Source organism: Hevea brasiliensis, chromosome 10 (genome assembly GCF_030052815.1).
Source record: "Hevea brasiliensis isolate MT/VB/25A 57/8 chromosome 10, ASM3005281v1, whole genome shotgun sequence".
NCBI lineage: Eukaryota > Viridiplantae > Streptophyta > Magnoliopsida > Malpighiales > Euphorbiaceae > Hevea > Hevea brasiliensis.
This window is the reverse complement of record NC_079502.1, coordinates 2,456,751-2,472,329: the sequence shown is the minus strand read 5'-3', so window position 1 is coordinate 2,472,329 and position 15,579 is coordinate 2,456,751.

Here is a 15,579-nt window from a genome sequence, read left to right as displayed (position 1 = left end):
GAATCACCTCCCCATCCCCCTCAAGGCTCCCCTCTCCAAGTCACGCCCTTGGCAATGCGGTACCCAAATCCCGATTCTCCTCCACAATAAACCCCTCCACCACCTCCCACATCCACCTATAAGAGGAGAATCCGGTCGAAATCAACCCGACCCATGACCTCTGCACCTCCTCTCACAAAATGCAAAGACCCACCTACCACTCCACTTTCAGAGCCTCCACCCAAAAACCCCAAAACTTCAGCCTCCACACGACATGGGGTTAGTGTTTCTACCTCTACCCCACAAGCCAAATCACCCTCTTCTAGCAAAAAGCAAACTTCAGCAGCAACACAGGTATCTAAACTACCTTGGCCCCTTCCTGATGCAACTCATAAGGCAACCTTTAAGAGACTAAAAGACAGGAAAGTGCAACCCACTATGTACATTTCTGTAGATGCCCTCCAATTAGTTGGTTTATTTGATAATGTTGTTGCCTACCTTGATGGTTTGGGTTGGATGGAATTTGTACATAAACAAGAACTAGTTTATCCAGCTCTAGTTTTGGAATTTATTTCCTCATTTTCTGCTACTCTGAAATTGCATGAGATAGATTACAAGCCAATTATGAAATTTAGGTGTTGGGGGCAAAATAGAGAGCTATCATTAGACCAATTTCATAGTATTTTTGGGTTTGCAATTGATGGACTATTTAGGGTGCCATATACAGGCATAGAGGTAGCAAATAAAGGTGTTTGGAATCTTTGTTCGATTTTGGAGGAGTATCACAAACCAACCTCAGAGTTTTTATGCTGGCAGATCCAAGACCTCTCAAATACTGACCCTGCACTTAGATTTATCCATAGGCTTATTGCTAGTACTATCTTAGGCAGAGGGACTAGTTCTGGTGCTGTTGGAAAATCTGAATTGTTCATGCTATGGTGTGCTTTTCACAAAGTCAAAATATCTCCTGGTTATTTCTTTTGTGAGCATGTGTTACATATTACTACCAAATCTATAGGTGATATAGTCATAGGTGGGCTTATAACTGTTATAGCTAAGCATTTTGGTTTTAATCCGGAAGAGCATCCTCTACCAGCACTTTCAGACACTCTATATTTTGATGCTACTCACCTACACAAAACTGGATTCAGTTTGCCACCTTCTGACACTGCACAACCAGCAGCAGATACAGGACCCACTGCACAACCAGAGGCACAATCTGTACCACCAGTCCAACAGCATTCTACTGAACCTGCACCACCCACTCAGTCTGCACAGGATACCCCAGCAGATTCTGCACAGCCAACACCTTCTGCAGCTGGACCCTCTTCATCCACAGCACCTCCTCCCTTCAACACTAAAGCCTTATTCACCTATCTTGAGAGGCTTAGTGATGATGTATACTTTGTAGATAAGAAGCTTGAAACTGGTCTTGATACCCTCAAGGATCATCATGATCAACTCTTTGATTTTGTCATTGAAACCAGAGATAAGCAGAAAGAATTAAAAGAGATGATGAAGCAGCTCATGGCTTTTTTGGGAATGCCACCTCCACCTCCATCACCTCCTCCAAAACCACCCCTTTGACCACAGCCAGCTCCATCCAGTCCTTTAGCAGCATCTTTGGACAAGGGCAAAACCATAGAATTAGATTAGTTTTTATTTTGCTTTTGTTCAAACTTCTAGGAGTTTTTCTTTTTGGATGTGTTGAAACAATTTTAGTTTGCCTTGAATTCTATTTTATTGAAGTTCTATTGGATGGCTATTCCATTAGTTTTTCATTGATTCTCATTGCCTTCACTACCCTTTTGTGCATACTTGTCCATACTCTGTATATATTTACATGCCTCTACTGGTGTTTGCACATCTTTCCTTGTTATATCATTATGCAACAGCTTTTGAATATACTGCATAGGCTGTGAAACTCCTTATGCAAATATTCTGCATAGACTGTGCAGTCCCTTATGCAACTCATGCAGAACTACACAGCTTATGCACCCTCCTTATGCAACTGTTCTGCACAGCATTTTATTCTGCATAACCTGTGCAGCTTCTTATGCATCACCATCATCTCTTGAATTCACATCTGCTCTATATTAGGTAACTCTTTCTTTTTGCTCTTAAATTTAACTATTCCTAGTTATTCCTCTTTGCTTTGAGTTTTGATAATAATGCACTGCTTGAGACATTGAGGACAATGTCTAATTTTGAGTTTGGGGGTGTGCATTTTGATTTTTGCTACATTTTTCACATATTGAGTATGGGAACATCTTATCCCATTCCATTTACACATATATTATAAATATTTTACATATACATCCATACATACATATACATAATACATTTACACACACATTATACATCACTTATAAATTATACACATTGCACACAAATAGATTTCCTCCATTTAGTTAATGCATTGCTCATTTTTAGGAATCATGCATCATGCATTAAAATCTTTTGCCAAACCCTTTGAGTATTGAAAAGTGGCCTATGAGAGTAATTTGACTTACCTTTAGTTGGGTTTGTGGATTAAAAGTTTCCTAAGAGGTGCAAAGTTTTGAAGTGTCTATCCCTTGCCTATATCTTCTTAGCCAAAAAGCCACCCAACTAGTCCTTTAGAAATTGAGTGTTTAGAGAGAGTTATTGGATATAAGGTAGTCAAATGATGTCTCACCAGTCCTAGAACAAATTTTCTAAACCTTTCAAGGCGAAATACCAGCTTGTACTTGAAAAGAGAGATGATTAGGCATTCTTTGATTTAAACCTTCTCATTTTAAACCTTTGACCCTTTTCCTAATTAAAATTGACCCTTGCAAACCTCTTTGAGCCTTTTTATTCCTAATTTTTCTTGAAACCCTTATTGCTACCTAGCCAATGAACCAAGCACTCCAACCCTTTTTATGAGAATAATTATTTATAATATAGGGTACATAAAAATAAAAAATAAAAAAAAAGAGAAAAGAAAAGAAAAGAAAAAAAATACAATAAAAGGAAGAAGAAATACTTGTCATCTTATAAAAGTGCTAGTATATGTGCTTTTCATTATTGTCATTCAAATTGAAAGAAATCCACCCAAAGTAATTAAAGGAAATGAGTTTGGGGGTGGCATTTTTAGGGACAATCATCAAAAGAAAATGCAAGCTACAAGTTTAAAGTATCAAAGTGTCCCTCCATTTCTATGTGTTTTGTAAAATATGCTAGCACTTGACAATTCTCATTGTGTATTTCTCTCCTCCATATATATATATATATATATTAAAAAAAAAGAAAAAAAAAGAAAAAAAAAGAGAGAAAAAAAATTAATAAAATAAGAAGTATACCTTATGTTTTCAAGATTGAATATCCTTTTTTTCTTCTTAGCCTCATTTTGAACCCCATGGCCCCATTGAAGGAACGGAAGCGTGAAAAACACAAGATTATACCATTGAATTCAAAAATTTTCACCTAGGGTCACATGCACCATGCAAGATTTATTTTTATCTATTTGATTTCAATGATAAACAACATATTAAAACTCTTTTAATATGTTTTTGGATCTGTATTTGCCATTTAAGATTTTAAAATTAATCAGATTAATTTTAGAACCCTAGATTAAATCAAGAACGATTACACTAACCTCTTGATGTGCTGCAGCGTGTCTGCGCCTTTGAGATTCGTCTTCAGGACACCAGATGTTGTCCCTCTAGCTTGTCCACACCAAGAACACCTATGGCAGCCCTTGAACAGCTTCTAAAGCCTTTTCTATTAATTAGAAATTCAAGTTCTGCCTTTTAAGAGATTAGTGATGTAAACAGGACACTAGAAACAATTTCTAGTGTTCTTAATTCAAGAGATTGATGGCTAATCTCTTTGAATTGATGAGAGATGAAGAAGAATGGCTGGAGAGGCTCAAAGTGGCGTGACAATTGAGAGGAGAGGCTGCTGGTTATGTTTTCCATTCATAACCACACTTAAATAGCTAGGTTAACACATTAAACCCTAGCCACATGTCACCTTTTGATTAGCTCTAGGTTTAAGTGACCCAATCACATTGTGCCAAGTGTCAAACCTATATTTAATCTTGATTTTAATCATCTTACATGATTAAAAAATATTTGGCAAGCTTATGTGTAATCCCATGTGTCACCATCTCATGGTGCCACGTGTCACACTGTGAAATGACCAAAATGCCCCTGTGTCTTAATTTTGAGTTCTTAACCCAAAATAATTATTTTCTTCTTCTAATTAATTTATATCAAATATAAATTAATTAATTAATCTCTATTAATTAATTTCTCATCAATTAAATTCATATTTAAACACTTTAAATATAAATTTAATTTATACTACACATCCAATAATCTAGATTTGGTTTCAAGTCATGCTAGGGACTTTGCAATTTTATTGCAAACCAAATCTATTTAATTAATCAATTAAACTCTTTAATTAATTAATTAAATCATATTTAAATAGGTGATAACTTGTGTATGTGTGTGACTTACTAGGCTCATCACTAATTGGCAATGAGACATGATATCAACTCTTAATATCATCAGAACTCTTTCTTACCATAAATGATTTCTCTAAATCATTTTATGAACCTCATAGACCATGGTTAACACCTAGCATAGCATGCCATGGCCACCCAATTAGTAATAAGATTTACCTTAAATGAACCTATAATCATATGTTACCATGCACTAGAATCTCTCTTACAAAATCCCAACTCAAGTGGAGTCATGGTTTATGTCAAACTCCATTTGCTATGAATATTATGTTCTCTTTTAATTCCAGTTCTTGATTAAAAGATTTTTCATCGTAAACTCTTTTACGAATAAATCTATCTGTCTGGCCAGAACTTGAAACTTCAAGATCTATTTAATGATCATAGGATTTTATCTCTATTTACTTAGAGGAACAGATTCCATCTTGATCAACACCTACCTCCATATATAACTAGCAGAGCCAACACATGCCCATATACCCATACATAGTACAAGTATGAAAGCAGATCAAACTCAAACTACCTATATACAAGATAATCGTGCTATCTCAGTCTAAAGATTATATGCATCGATATGATTTATGACAAAACATTGACAAGAGTAAACTCCATGTGCTTGTCATAAGTGTCACTGGTTCGGCCTACTTATCATTTATAAGTGCCTATCATGTTTGTTATATGGCATGAGACTCACCATTCCATCTTATTTATATCTCATATAAATAACTTGGGAACAAACATGAATACAATCTTTCTGGATAAGTCATGTCCTTATTATGAAGTATCCTCGATTGTGAACCTATTTATGATACTTTGTGCGAGAAATATTGTCACTCATATTCTTAACAACTTAAGAATAATATTTCTAACAAAATATCAATGGACCTTTTCTATTACACATAAATATATTATGTAAACGGAAAAGTGGAAATGCCTTTTATTATTAAAAATATGTACAAGATACATACTAAATGATATGCTCTAGGGCATACTACTAACAATCTCCCACTAGCACTAGAGCCATTCATTACAATATCTTAGACCTATCTTCTTAAGATGTCGGTCTAACTGAGTCTGTGACATAGGCTTAGTGAATGGATCAGCTGGATTTTCAGCTGATGCTATTTTCTGCATGGCTACATCGCCTCACCCAACTATTTCTCTGATAATGTGGTAGCGTCTTTCTATGTGTTTGGATTTCTGGTGAGACCTTGGTTCCTTAGCCTATATGACTGCTCCATTGTTGTCACAGTGTAATGGAACTGCTGACTCAATGGAAGGAACTACTATAAGTTCTGTCACGAACTTCTTTATCCAAACAGCTTCCTTTGCAAAGATCTCGATGCAAAGAATATACTCACCTCGATGAGTGGAATCTGCAATCGTGCTCGCTTTGGAACTCTTCCAACCGATCGCACCTCCATTACAAATGAACACATATCCAGAGGTAGACTTTCTATCATCGATATCTGATTGGAAATCAGAATCAGTATAACCATCCAATTGCAAGTCTCTACCTCCATAAATCAAGAATAAATCCTTAGTTCTTCTCAAGTACTTAAGGATATTCTTGTGACTATCCATGTTCCAAACTCGATTGGATTGATACCGCTAGTCAAACTAATAAAGATATGCGATATCCGGCCTAGTACACAACATTGCATACATTAAACTTCCAATAGCCAAGCATATGGAATCTGGCCATCTCATCTCTTTCTTCAGTGTCTTTGGAGACATCTCTTTAGAAAGGTGGATACCATGTCTCATCGGTAACAATCCTCTCTTGGAATCAAGCATGTTAAACCTTTTAACACCTTTTCCAAGTATAGACTTTGGGATAAACCAATTATTCTTTCGCTCTATCTCTATAGATGCGAATCCCAAGAATATAGGTTGCCTCCCTAAGTCTTTCATGGAGAATGTATTTGACAACCATACCTTTATAGTGCCAACATACCTGTATCATTACCCATCAACAGTATGTCATCCACATATAAGACAAGGAAAGTGATAGCATCGCTACTAACCTTCTTATATACACATGGCTCATCCTCATTTTTGATAAAACCAAAAGATTTAATGGCTTCATCAAAACGGATGTTCCAACTCCTCGAAGCTTGTTTCAACACATAAATGGATCGCTTTAGCTTGCATACTTTGGAACCATCTTGGGATTCAAATCCTCTAGGTTGTTCCATGAAAATGTTTTCTGCAATGTATCCATTGAGAAAAGCTGTTTTGACATCCATCTGCCAAATCTCATAATCATAGTATGCAGCTATTGCTAATAAAATCCTAATTGATTTTAGCATGGCAACAAAGTAGAAAGTCTCCTCATAGTCAATTCCTTGCCTTTGGCGAAACCCTTTCGCTACTAGCCTTGCCTTATAGGTCTCTACCTTTCCATCGTAACCAATTTTCTTCTTGAAAACCCATTTGTTCCCTATAGGTACAATACCTTCGTGGGTCAACAAGATCCCAAACTTGATTCTTATACATGGAATAAATCTCGGATTTCATAGCATCAATCCATTTTGAAGAGTCTATATCTGATATAGCTTCTTCATAGGTAAGTGGATCATCTCCATGATCTACTTCTTCATGAGTAAACAACTCTTGTTCTTCTTCATGAAGAAAACCATATCTCACCGTGGGTGAGATACCTGGTTGTTCTACGAGGAACAGTGTAGATGTTTCATCAATGGGTATAGGTTGACTAGATGGATCTATATCCATCCGATGCTGGTTGGTCGAAATTCCCCAATTCTAACTCTATTTGCCTTCCTTTGCCTCCTTCTTGAACAAACCGTTGTTCAAGAAATGTGGCATCTCTACTTATCACAACCTTTGTGAAGTAGGCAAATAAAAATAATATCCAAAACTATCTTTAGGATATCCAACAAATCGAACCTTTTCTGATCTGGTCTCCAATTTATCAGTGTTCAGCTTTTTGATATAAGCTGGACAACCCCAAATCTTAAAATGATTAAGACTTGGTTTTCTTACATGACATATATAATAAGGTGTGGAAGAAACTGATTTTGATGGAATCATATTCAGAATATATAAAGTGATTCTAATGCAAATCCCCAAAAGGAGATTGGACAAGATAGCTCATCATACTACGTACCATATCCAATAGGGTACGATTTCTCCTTCAGATACACCATTCATTGTGGCGTTCTGGAGGAGTCGAGAAACAATGCCATGCTCTCTCAAGTATTCATCAAATTCAAGACTCAAATATTCACCTCCACGATCCGATCAAGAGCTTTAATATTTTTTCCGCTTGATTTTCTACTTGATTTAAATTCTTTGAACTTTTCAAAGGATTCATGTTTGTATTTCATCAAATACAAATACCCAAACCTTGATTTATCATCAAGAAAGGTAATAAAATAATGAAAGCCCTCTAGCCATTTCTTTAAACGGACCACATACATCACTATGTATTAGTTCCAAAATATTTTCACTCTTAGCCCTTGTCCAACAAAGGTTGATCTAGTCATTTTGCCTTGAAGGCAAGATTCACAAGTTGGAGTAGGCTCAGATCCCAATGATGATATAATCCCCATATTATCCAATTTTGAAATCCTATCTTACGCAACATGACATAACCTTAAGTGCCAAATATATTTTGAACTTGAGTTAGTTTTCACCATCGCATTGTATTCTTTTAGATCACTTGCATTCAATTTGTGTTTATCATTATTATCCAAATAATAAAGACCATCATTCATATAACCCAACCAACATATTTATTTCCAAAATAAATATTGCAAACATCATCTGTGAACTGAAATTCATAGCCATTTCTAGTCAAACTAGATATAGAAATGATGTTCTTAAAAGCATCAGGTACATATAAAATATTATCCAAACACAAAACATGTCCAAACATGTAAAAAGATTTAGATCCTATGGCTAAAGCTTCAACAGCTTGAGCCATTGCCAATCCGGACTCTAATATCTTGAGAACGCAAGTCGCCATCGCTTGCTAGTTCCCGCATATCATTAGAAATGTGAGAACTGCACCAGATCTAAAACCCAAGTAGATGAACTATGAGTATCATCAGAATCTAAATAACAAGATATGGACATACCTTCTGAAGGTGTATCCTTCTTGTCAGCAAGATACTCTGGGCAGTTCCTTTTCCAGTGTCCATCCTGCTGGCAGTGGAAACACTTTCCTTTTCCTTCATCGACTTTAGTCTTCCTTTTCTGTTTAGCTATTTTCTTGGAAGGACCAGAATCGAGGTTTCTTTTTCTTATTGCCCTTCTTCTTGTTGGACTTTCCAGTAAGAAGATGCAACAAAACTACCTCTTTTCCTTTATTGCACGGCATATTCTTTTGGGCAATAACCACATGTTGAGTAATTCAGCTAAGGTGCATTCTGTTTAGTCATATGGAAATTTGTCACAAAATTCCCAAAAGACTCAGAAGGGATCAAGGATCAAATCCGTTTGTAGTTGGAAATCCATGTTGAAGTCAAGATGTTCCAACCGCTCAATCACCGAATCATCTTGTGGACATGATCCCCAACATTACGTCCCTCGGACATCCTCATACGGAATAACCGTCTAGATATCTCATACCTAGCATTCTCTTTGTGCTCACCATACAACTCTTGTAGGTGAAGGAGGATCTCACTAGCACTCTGCATGTTCTCATGTTGCTTCTGTAACTCATTACTCATGGAAGCAAGCATGTAACACTTAGCTCTCATATCATGCTCCTTCCACTTGTCCAAAGTATCATGTTCCTCTTGTGTGGCCTCGGGAGGTAAGGGACCAGGAACATTTGAATCTAGAACATATCCTATATGTTCAAGGTTCAGGACAAGTTTTAAATTTCTTAGCCAATCAGACAGATTAGGTCCTGTCAACCTGTTGTGATCAAGTATGCTTGCAAGGATATTGGATGGTGGTGGTTGTTTTGTGCTCATTTTTATCAGAAAATTAACTGCAGAAAATAACCAGATTAATTAGTAAATGTATCATGTAATTAACCAAAATGATTATGGTCTTTTAATCAAATTGGTCCTCCCACTAACTTAGCGAATCCTACACTTCCAAAGTAGAAAACGGAAATCCTAGTTGGATGGATTTCTAGTGGGTGATTAAATTCTTATAATTCTATTGATCATCCTCAGGTACATCCATTATTGGAATTACAATAAACTATAAGTGAGCAACTCCTTGCCCATCACATCTCATGTGAGGTTCAATCCTTTTGCTAGCCCCTAATGCTCAAAATCTCAGGTACATCCAATATTGACTTATCTTGCATTAGTTAAGTTGATCCCATTGAGCCAGTAATTATGCAAATAATTTTAATGTCCTCAGGTACATCCAATATTGGCCACCAAACCATTTACATATTTACAACATCACATGCTTAACAATTATTCTTAAGAAAATCTCTTAAATTAATTGCATCTCATGCAACTATTTAAAATTTCTTAAAATAATTGCCCCAATGGAGGGCTTATGTTATAATTACTTTAATTATAGCATTTACAACTTAATCATTTGTTTGGAAGATTTTATAGCCATCCTAATTACTATTAAGGTCTCACTTTGCACATTATCCATTTAGCATGCATATATCATATAATTGCATACATTCCCATACATCTCATGCATTCATGGATAAGCGATAAATATGGTATGATCATGGACTTTCTAAGGGATTCAATTCGAGCCACCAAGAATTGAATCGGGGCATTCCTAGGTGCATTTCATTCATTCATTTTACAAGAGTTGCTGAAGGAGTACATAATCAACACTTGATATTGAATTCCTCCCACTGGTCCCACCAATGCTCTTGACCTCCTTGAACTTCTTGCAATCCAATATTACATAGTAATCCTTGGCATACCAAGGCGAATTTACAAGAACTTAAATAAATGAAATTACAACCCAAAAATATTACAAACTTAATAATACATGCCCAAAATAAATTAAAATAAATTAATTAATTTACAATCCCAAAGAAACATAAAAGAAATAAATCCAATCACATTGGTCTTTTATAGTCCATGATCATCCATCATGCATATCACTATTTAACAATTAAATAAAACATACATTCTTAAATTAAATTGAATATCTCATATTCAACTTAAAAATCAAGATTTGAATATGATTCAAATAAATTTAAAAATTCAGATTTGAATCTCATTCAAACAAATTTAAAAATTCATATTTGAATCACATTCAAACAACTTCAAAAATTCAGATTTGAATCACATTCAAACATTTTTTTAAAAATCAGATTTGAATCACATTCAAATATTTTTTAAAAAATCAGATCTGAATTTTATTGAATCAGTTTTAAAAAATCAGATTTAAATATGATTCAAACAACTTTAAAAATTCAGATTTGAATCTCATTCAAACAACTTTTAAAATTCAGATTTGAATCACATTCAAACATTTTTTAAAATTCTGATTTGAATCATAATTTAATTGTGTGATTAAAACAACTAATTAAACACTTTAATTAGTCAAAGAATAGGCCTTAGATCATACAACAATTGCAGAATTAAAAGCCAAACCTTGAATCACCCATGGAACCATTGTTGCCGCCACCAATGGTGGCTTCTCCATGTGTGGCGCCACATCTCATGATCCAACCAGCAATGAATCTCTTGATCTCATGATCAAACACACAATTAAATTATATAATCAACAATCTAAATGGCAAATATAGTGGCTCTGATACCAATTGAAGGAACGGAAGCGTGAAAAACACAAGATTATACCATTGAATTCAAAAATTTTCACCTAGGGTCACATGCACCATGCAAGATTTATTTTTATCTATTTGATTTCAATGATAAACAACATATTAAAACTCTTTTAATATGTTTTTGGATCTGTATTTGCCATTTAAGATTTTAAAATTAATCAGATTAATTTTAGAACCCTAGATTAAATCAAGAACGATTACACTAACCTCTTGATGTCTTTGCGTGTCTGCGCCTTTGAGATTCGTCTTCAGGACACCAGATGTTGTCCCTCTAGCTTGTCCACACCAAGAACACCTATGGCAGCCCTTGAACAGCTTCTAAAGCCTTTTCTATTAATTAGAAATTCAAGTTCTGCCTTTTAAGAGATTAGTGATGTAAACATGACACTAGAAACAATTTCTAGTGTTCTTAATTCAAGAGATTGATGGCTAATCTCTTTGAATTGATGAGAGATGAAGAAGAATGGCTGGAGAGGCTCAAAGTGGCGTGACAATTGAGAGGAGAGGCTGCTGGTTATGTTTTCCATTCATAACCACACTTAAATAGCTAGGTTAACACATTAAACCCTAGCCACATGTCACCTTTTGATTAGCTCTAGGTTTAAGTGACCCAATCACATTGTGCCAAGTGTCAAACCTATATTTAATCTTGATTTTAATCATCTTACATGATTAAAAATATTTGGCAAGCTTATGTGTAATCCCATGTGTCACCATCTCATGGTGCCACGTGTCACACTGTGAAATGACCAAAATGCCCCTATGTCTTAATTTTGAGTTCTTAACCCAAAATAATTATTTTCTTCTTCTAATTAATTTATATCAAATATAAATTAATTAATTAATCTCTATTAATTAATTTCTCATCAATTAAATTCATATTTAAACACTTTAAATATAAATTTAATTTATACTACACATCCAATAATCTAGATTTGGTTTCAAGTCATGCTAGGGACTTTGCAATTTTATTGCAAACCAAATCTATTTAATTAATCAATTAAACTCTTTAATTAATTAATTAAATCATATTTAAATAGGTGATAACTTGTGTATGTGTGTGACTTACTAGGCTCATCACTAATTGGCAATGAGACATGATATCAACTCTTAATATCATCAGAACTCTTTCTTACCATAAATGATTTCTCTAAATCATTTTATGAACCTCATAGACCATGGTTAACACCTAGCATAGCATGCCATGGCCACCCAATTAGTAATAAGATTTACCTTAAATGAACCTATAATCATATGTTACCATGCACTAGAATCTCTCTGTTACAAAATCCCAACTCAAGCTGGAGTCATGGTTTATGTCAAACTCCATTTGCTATGAATATTATGTTCTCTTTTAATTCCAGTTCTTGATTAAAAGATTTTTCTCATCAGAAACTCTTTTCTGAATAAATCTATCTGTCCTGGCCAGGAACTTGAAACATCAAGAACAATTAAATGATCATAGGATTTTATCTCTATTTACTTAGAGGAACAGATTCCATCTTGATCAACACCTACCTCCATATATAACTAGCAGGAGCCAACACATGCCCATATACCCATACATAGTACAAGTATGAAAGCAGTATCAAACTCAAACTACCTATATACAAGATAACCGTGCTATCTCAGGTCTAAAGATTATATGCACTGATATGATTTATGACAAAACATTGACAAGAGTAAACTCCATGTGCTTGTCATAAGTGTCACCGGTTCGGCCTACTTATCATTTATAAGTGCCTATCATGTTTGTTATATGGCATGAGACTCACCATTCCATCTTATTTATATCTCATATAAATAACTTGGGAACAAACATGAATACAATCTTTCTGGATAAGTCATGTCCTTATTATGAAGTATCCTCGATTGTGAACCTATTTATGATACTTTGTGCTAGAAATATTGTCACTCATATTCTTAACAACTTAAGAATAATATTTCTAACAAAATATCAATGGACCTTTTCTATTACACATAAATATATTATGTAAACGGAAAAGTGGAAATGCCTTTTATTATTAAAAATATGTACAAGATACATACTAAATGATATGCTCTAGGGCATACTACTAACACCCATTACATCCCTAAAAAGACCTTTGATCTCTTGATAGTACTTGCTACATTAGTGGAGATAGGAGTAGGGAATTTGCCTATGGGATTAGAAAATTATCCATTCATTAATTTAATTCCATCATTCTATTTAGAGACACTTTGACTGTTGATTGTCCTAGAATTCCTTTTGAGCATGACTCTCTCTTTTGATTGGTTGGTTTGGAAATTTTGAATGATAATTGACTTGATGGCTAAGCAGTGAAAGCTTGGATAAGCATTAAATTCTTTGCATTTTGAAGGATGGGTATATGGATTGTTGGTGTGGCTAAAGGTGTGTTAAGTTACTTTAATAGGTGATTTTCATAGCTCTTTGGATAAGGCACCCCTAAAAATTGCATTATATTTTAAAGTTTGCTTGAGGACAAGCAAAAGCTTGAGTTTGGGGGTATTTGATACATACATTTTGCATAGTCATTTAGGTTTAAATTTATAGCCATTTTACTTGATTATTAATCACTTTTAGCTAATTTCATTAGTTATTTAGATAGTTTTTCATAATTGCCACTTTTTGAATTAATTTGTAATTTTGCTTTGTTTTGTAGGTAAAATGGTGTTTTTGAGGGACTAAAAAGAAATTTTACCATTGAGGAGTGATTTCTGCAGCCAAAGATGTCAAAAACAAGTTTCAAAGTTGAAGTATGCATTGGCCAAATTGCGCATAACTTGCCGCATAAGTTATGCAGTTCTGCATAAGGAGAAGAAACAATGTCCCAAGCACCTGCCGAAATCTGCATAAGTTGCCGCATAACTTATGCAGATTCGTGTCTCCCTTATGCAGCCTCACAGAATTATACATAACTTATGCAGTCTTGCACCTTGCTCATGCAGTTTAACACAGAGAGCCAGAAACCAGCCGAAAACTGCATAAGGGACTGCATAACTTATGCAGTCCCATAAAGATATCATTGATGAGCTGGCAGAAGATTCCCTCAAAAAATCACACCTCAAACACACCATTTTAGGGTTCCTTGTCAGAAAAAGTTATAAATAGACCCTTATCCCATTTTAGAAAAGAGAGGAAAGGAGAGAAAAGAGGAAAAGAAAGAGGAGCAGCAGCTGAAGAGTCAAAAACGTCACTCCCACCATTCCCAGCCAGATTTGGAATTTTCCTTCTTTTCTTGCATATTTCCTACCTTTCTAGTGTTGGGTTTCTTGTTTCTTAGCTTAGATTAAAGCTTTATTTCCATATTAACTCAGAATATCTTGTAAATATTATGGATAGTGAGTAGTTTTCATTAGATTCTGGAGTTGGGATGCAATATTTGAGATATTTTGTGGATTTTGATTCGGTAATCCATATTTTGTGGTCTTAATGAGTTTTATTCATTTCTTGTGTGCTTAATGACATGCTTAATGTAGGATCCCATTAAGTGTTGTTCTTAATCCATAGTTGAGGCACCGAAAGGAGAAAACCTTGTGATAGATAATCAAGAAATTGGACTTAATTAACTTAGATCTAGAAATAGACTAAGGATTAAGAGGATTTACAGATTAATTAAGGAACTTAATGGGTCTTGATTAACTCTAACTCCACGAAAGTAGGATTAGATTGATTAAGGCATTCTTTATCCCACTCGAAAGGGTATTTAAAGGATTTAAGAATTAATCTCCTTAAAACCTATAAGTTTCATAAGATTTGATAACTAATTTTAAAATCCCAAAATAGCTTGAATATGAACTTTCGAACTCCGGAATCGCCTTTTTATCATTGTTAATTTCCAATTGAATTTAATTGCTTACCATTTTAAATCTTCAATTTGCTTATTTTAATTTGATGCAAATTTAGTTTAATCATTACTTTGTTGAATAGATCATTAATTTTACACATATATAATTCATACTTCAATATCCATCAATTTATTGCTTTAATTTCAAAAATAGTTCAAATTAGTCAAAATTTTTATATCAAAAATTCAATCATTAACACAACTCCTCGTGGGAACGATATCTTTTCTATACTACTTGTACGACTCGTGCACTTGCGGTTGGGCCACATCACTCTAGGCCTCCGACCCCGCCTCCTCGGGGCAGGCGCCTCATCCTGTGCTGACACCTCGTCAGGCACATCTGGTTCTGGTGCAGTGGCAGCTCTCCTGCTTCTACGCATTTTCCTGAAATTCAGCAGCATTAGCCCATAAAATTCAAAACAGCATGTTACACAGCTCTATAGACTCATATTTATACATAATTATATGAAGCAGAAACTAGAAGCAAAGATGACAATGCAAGACGAATGTGG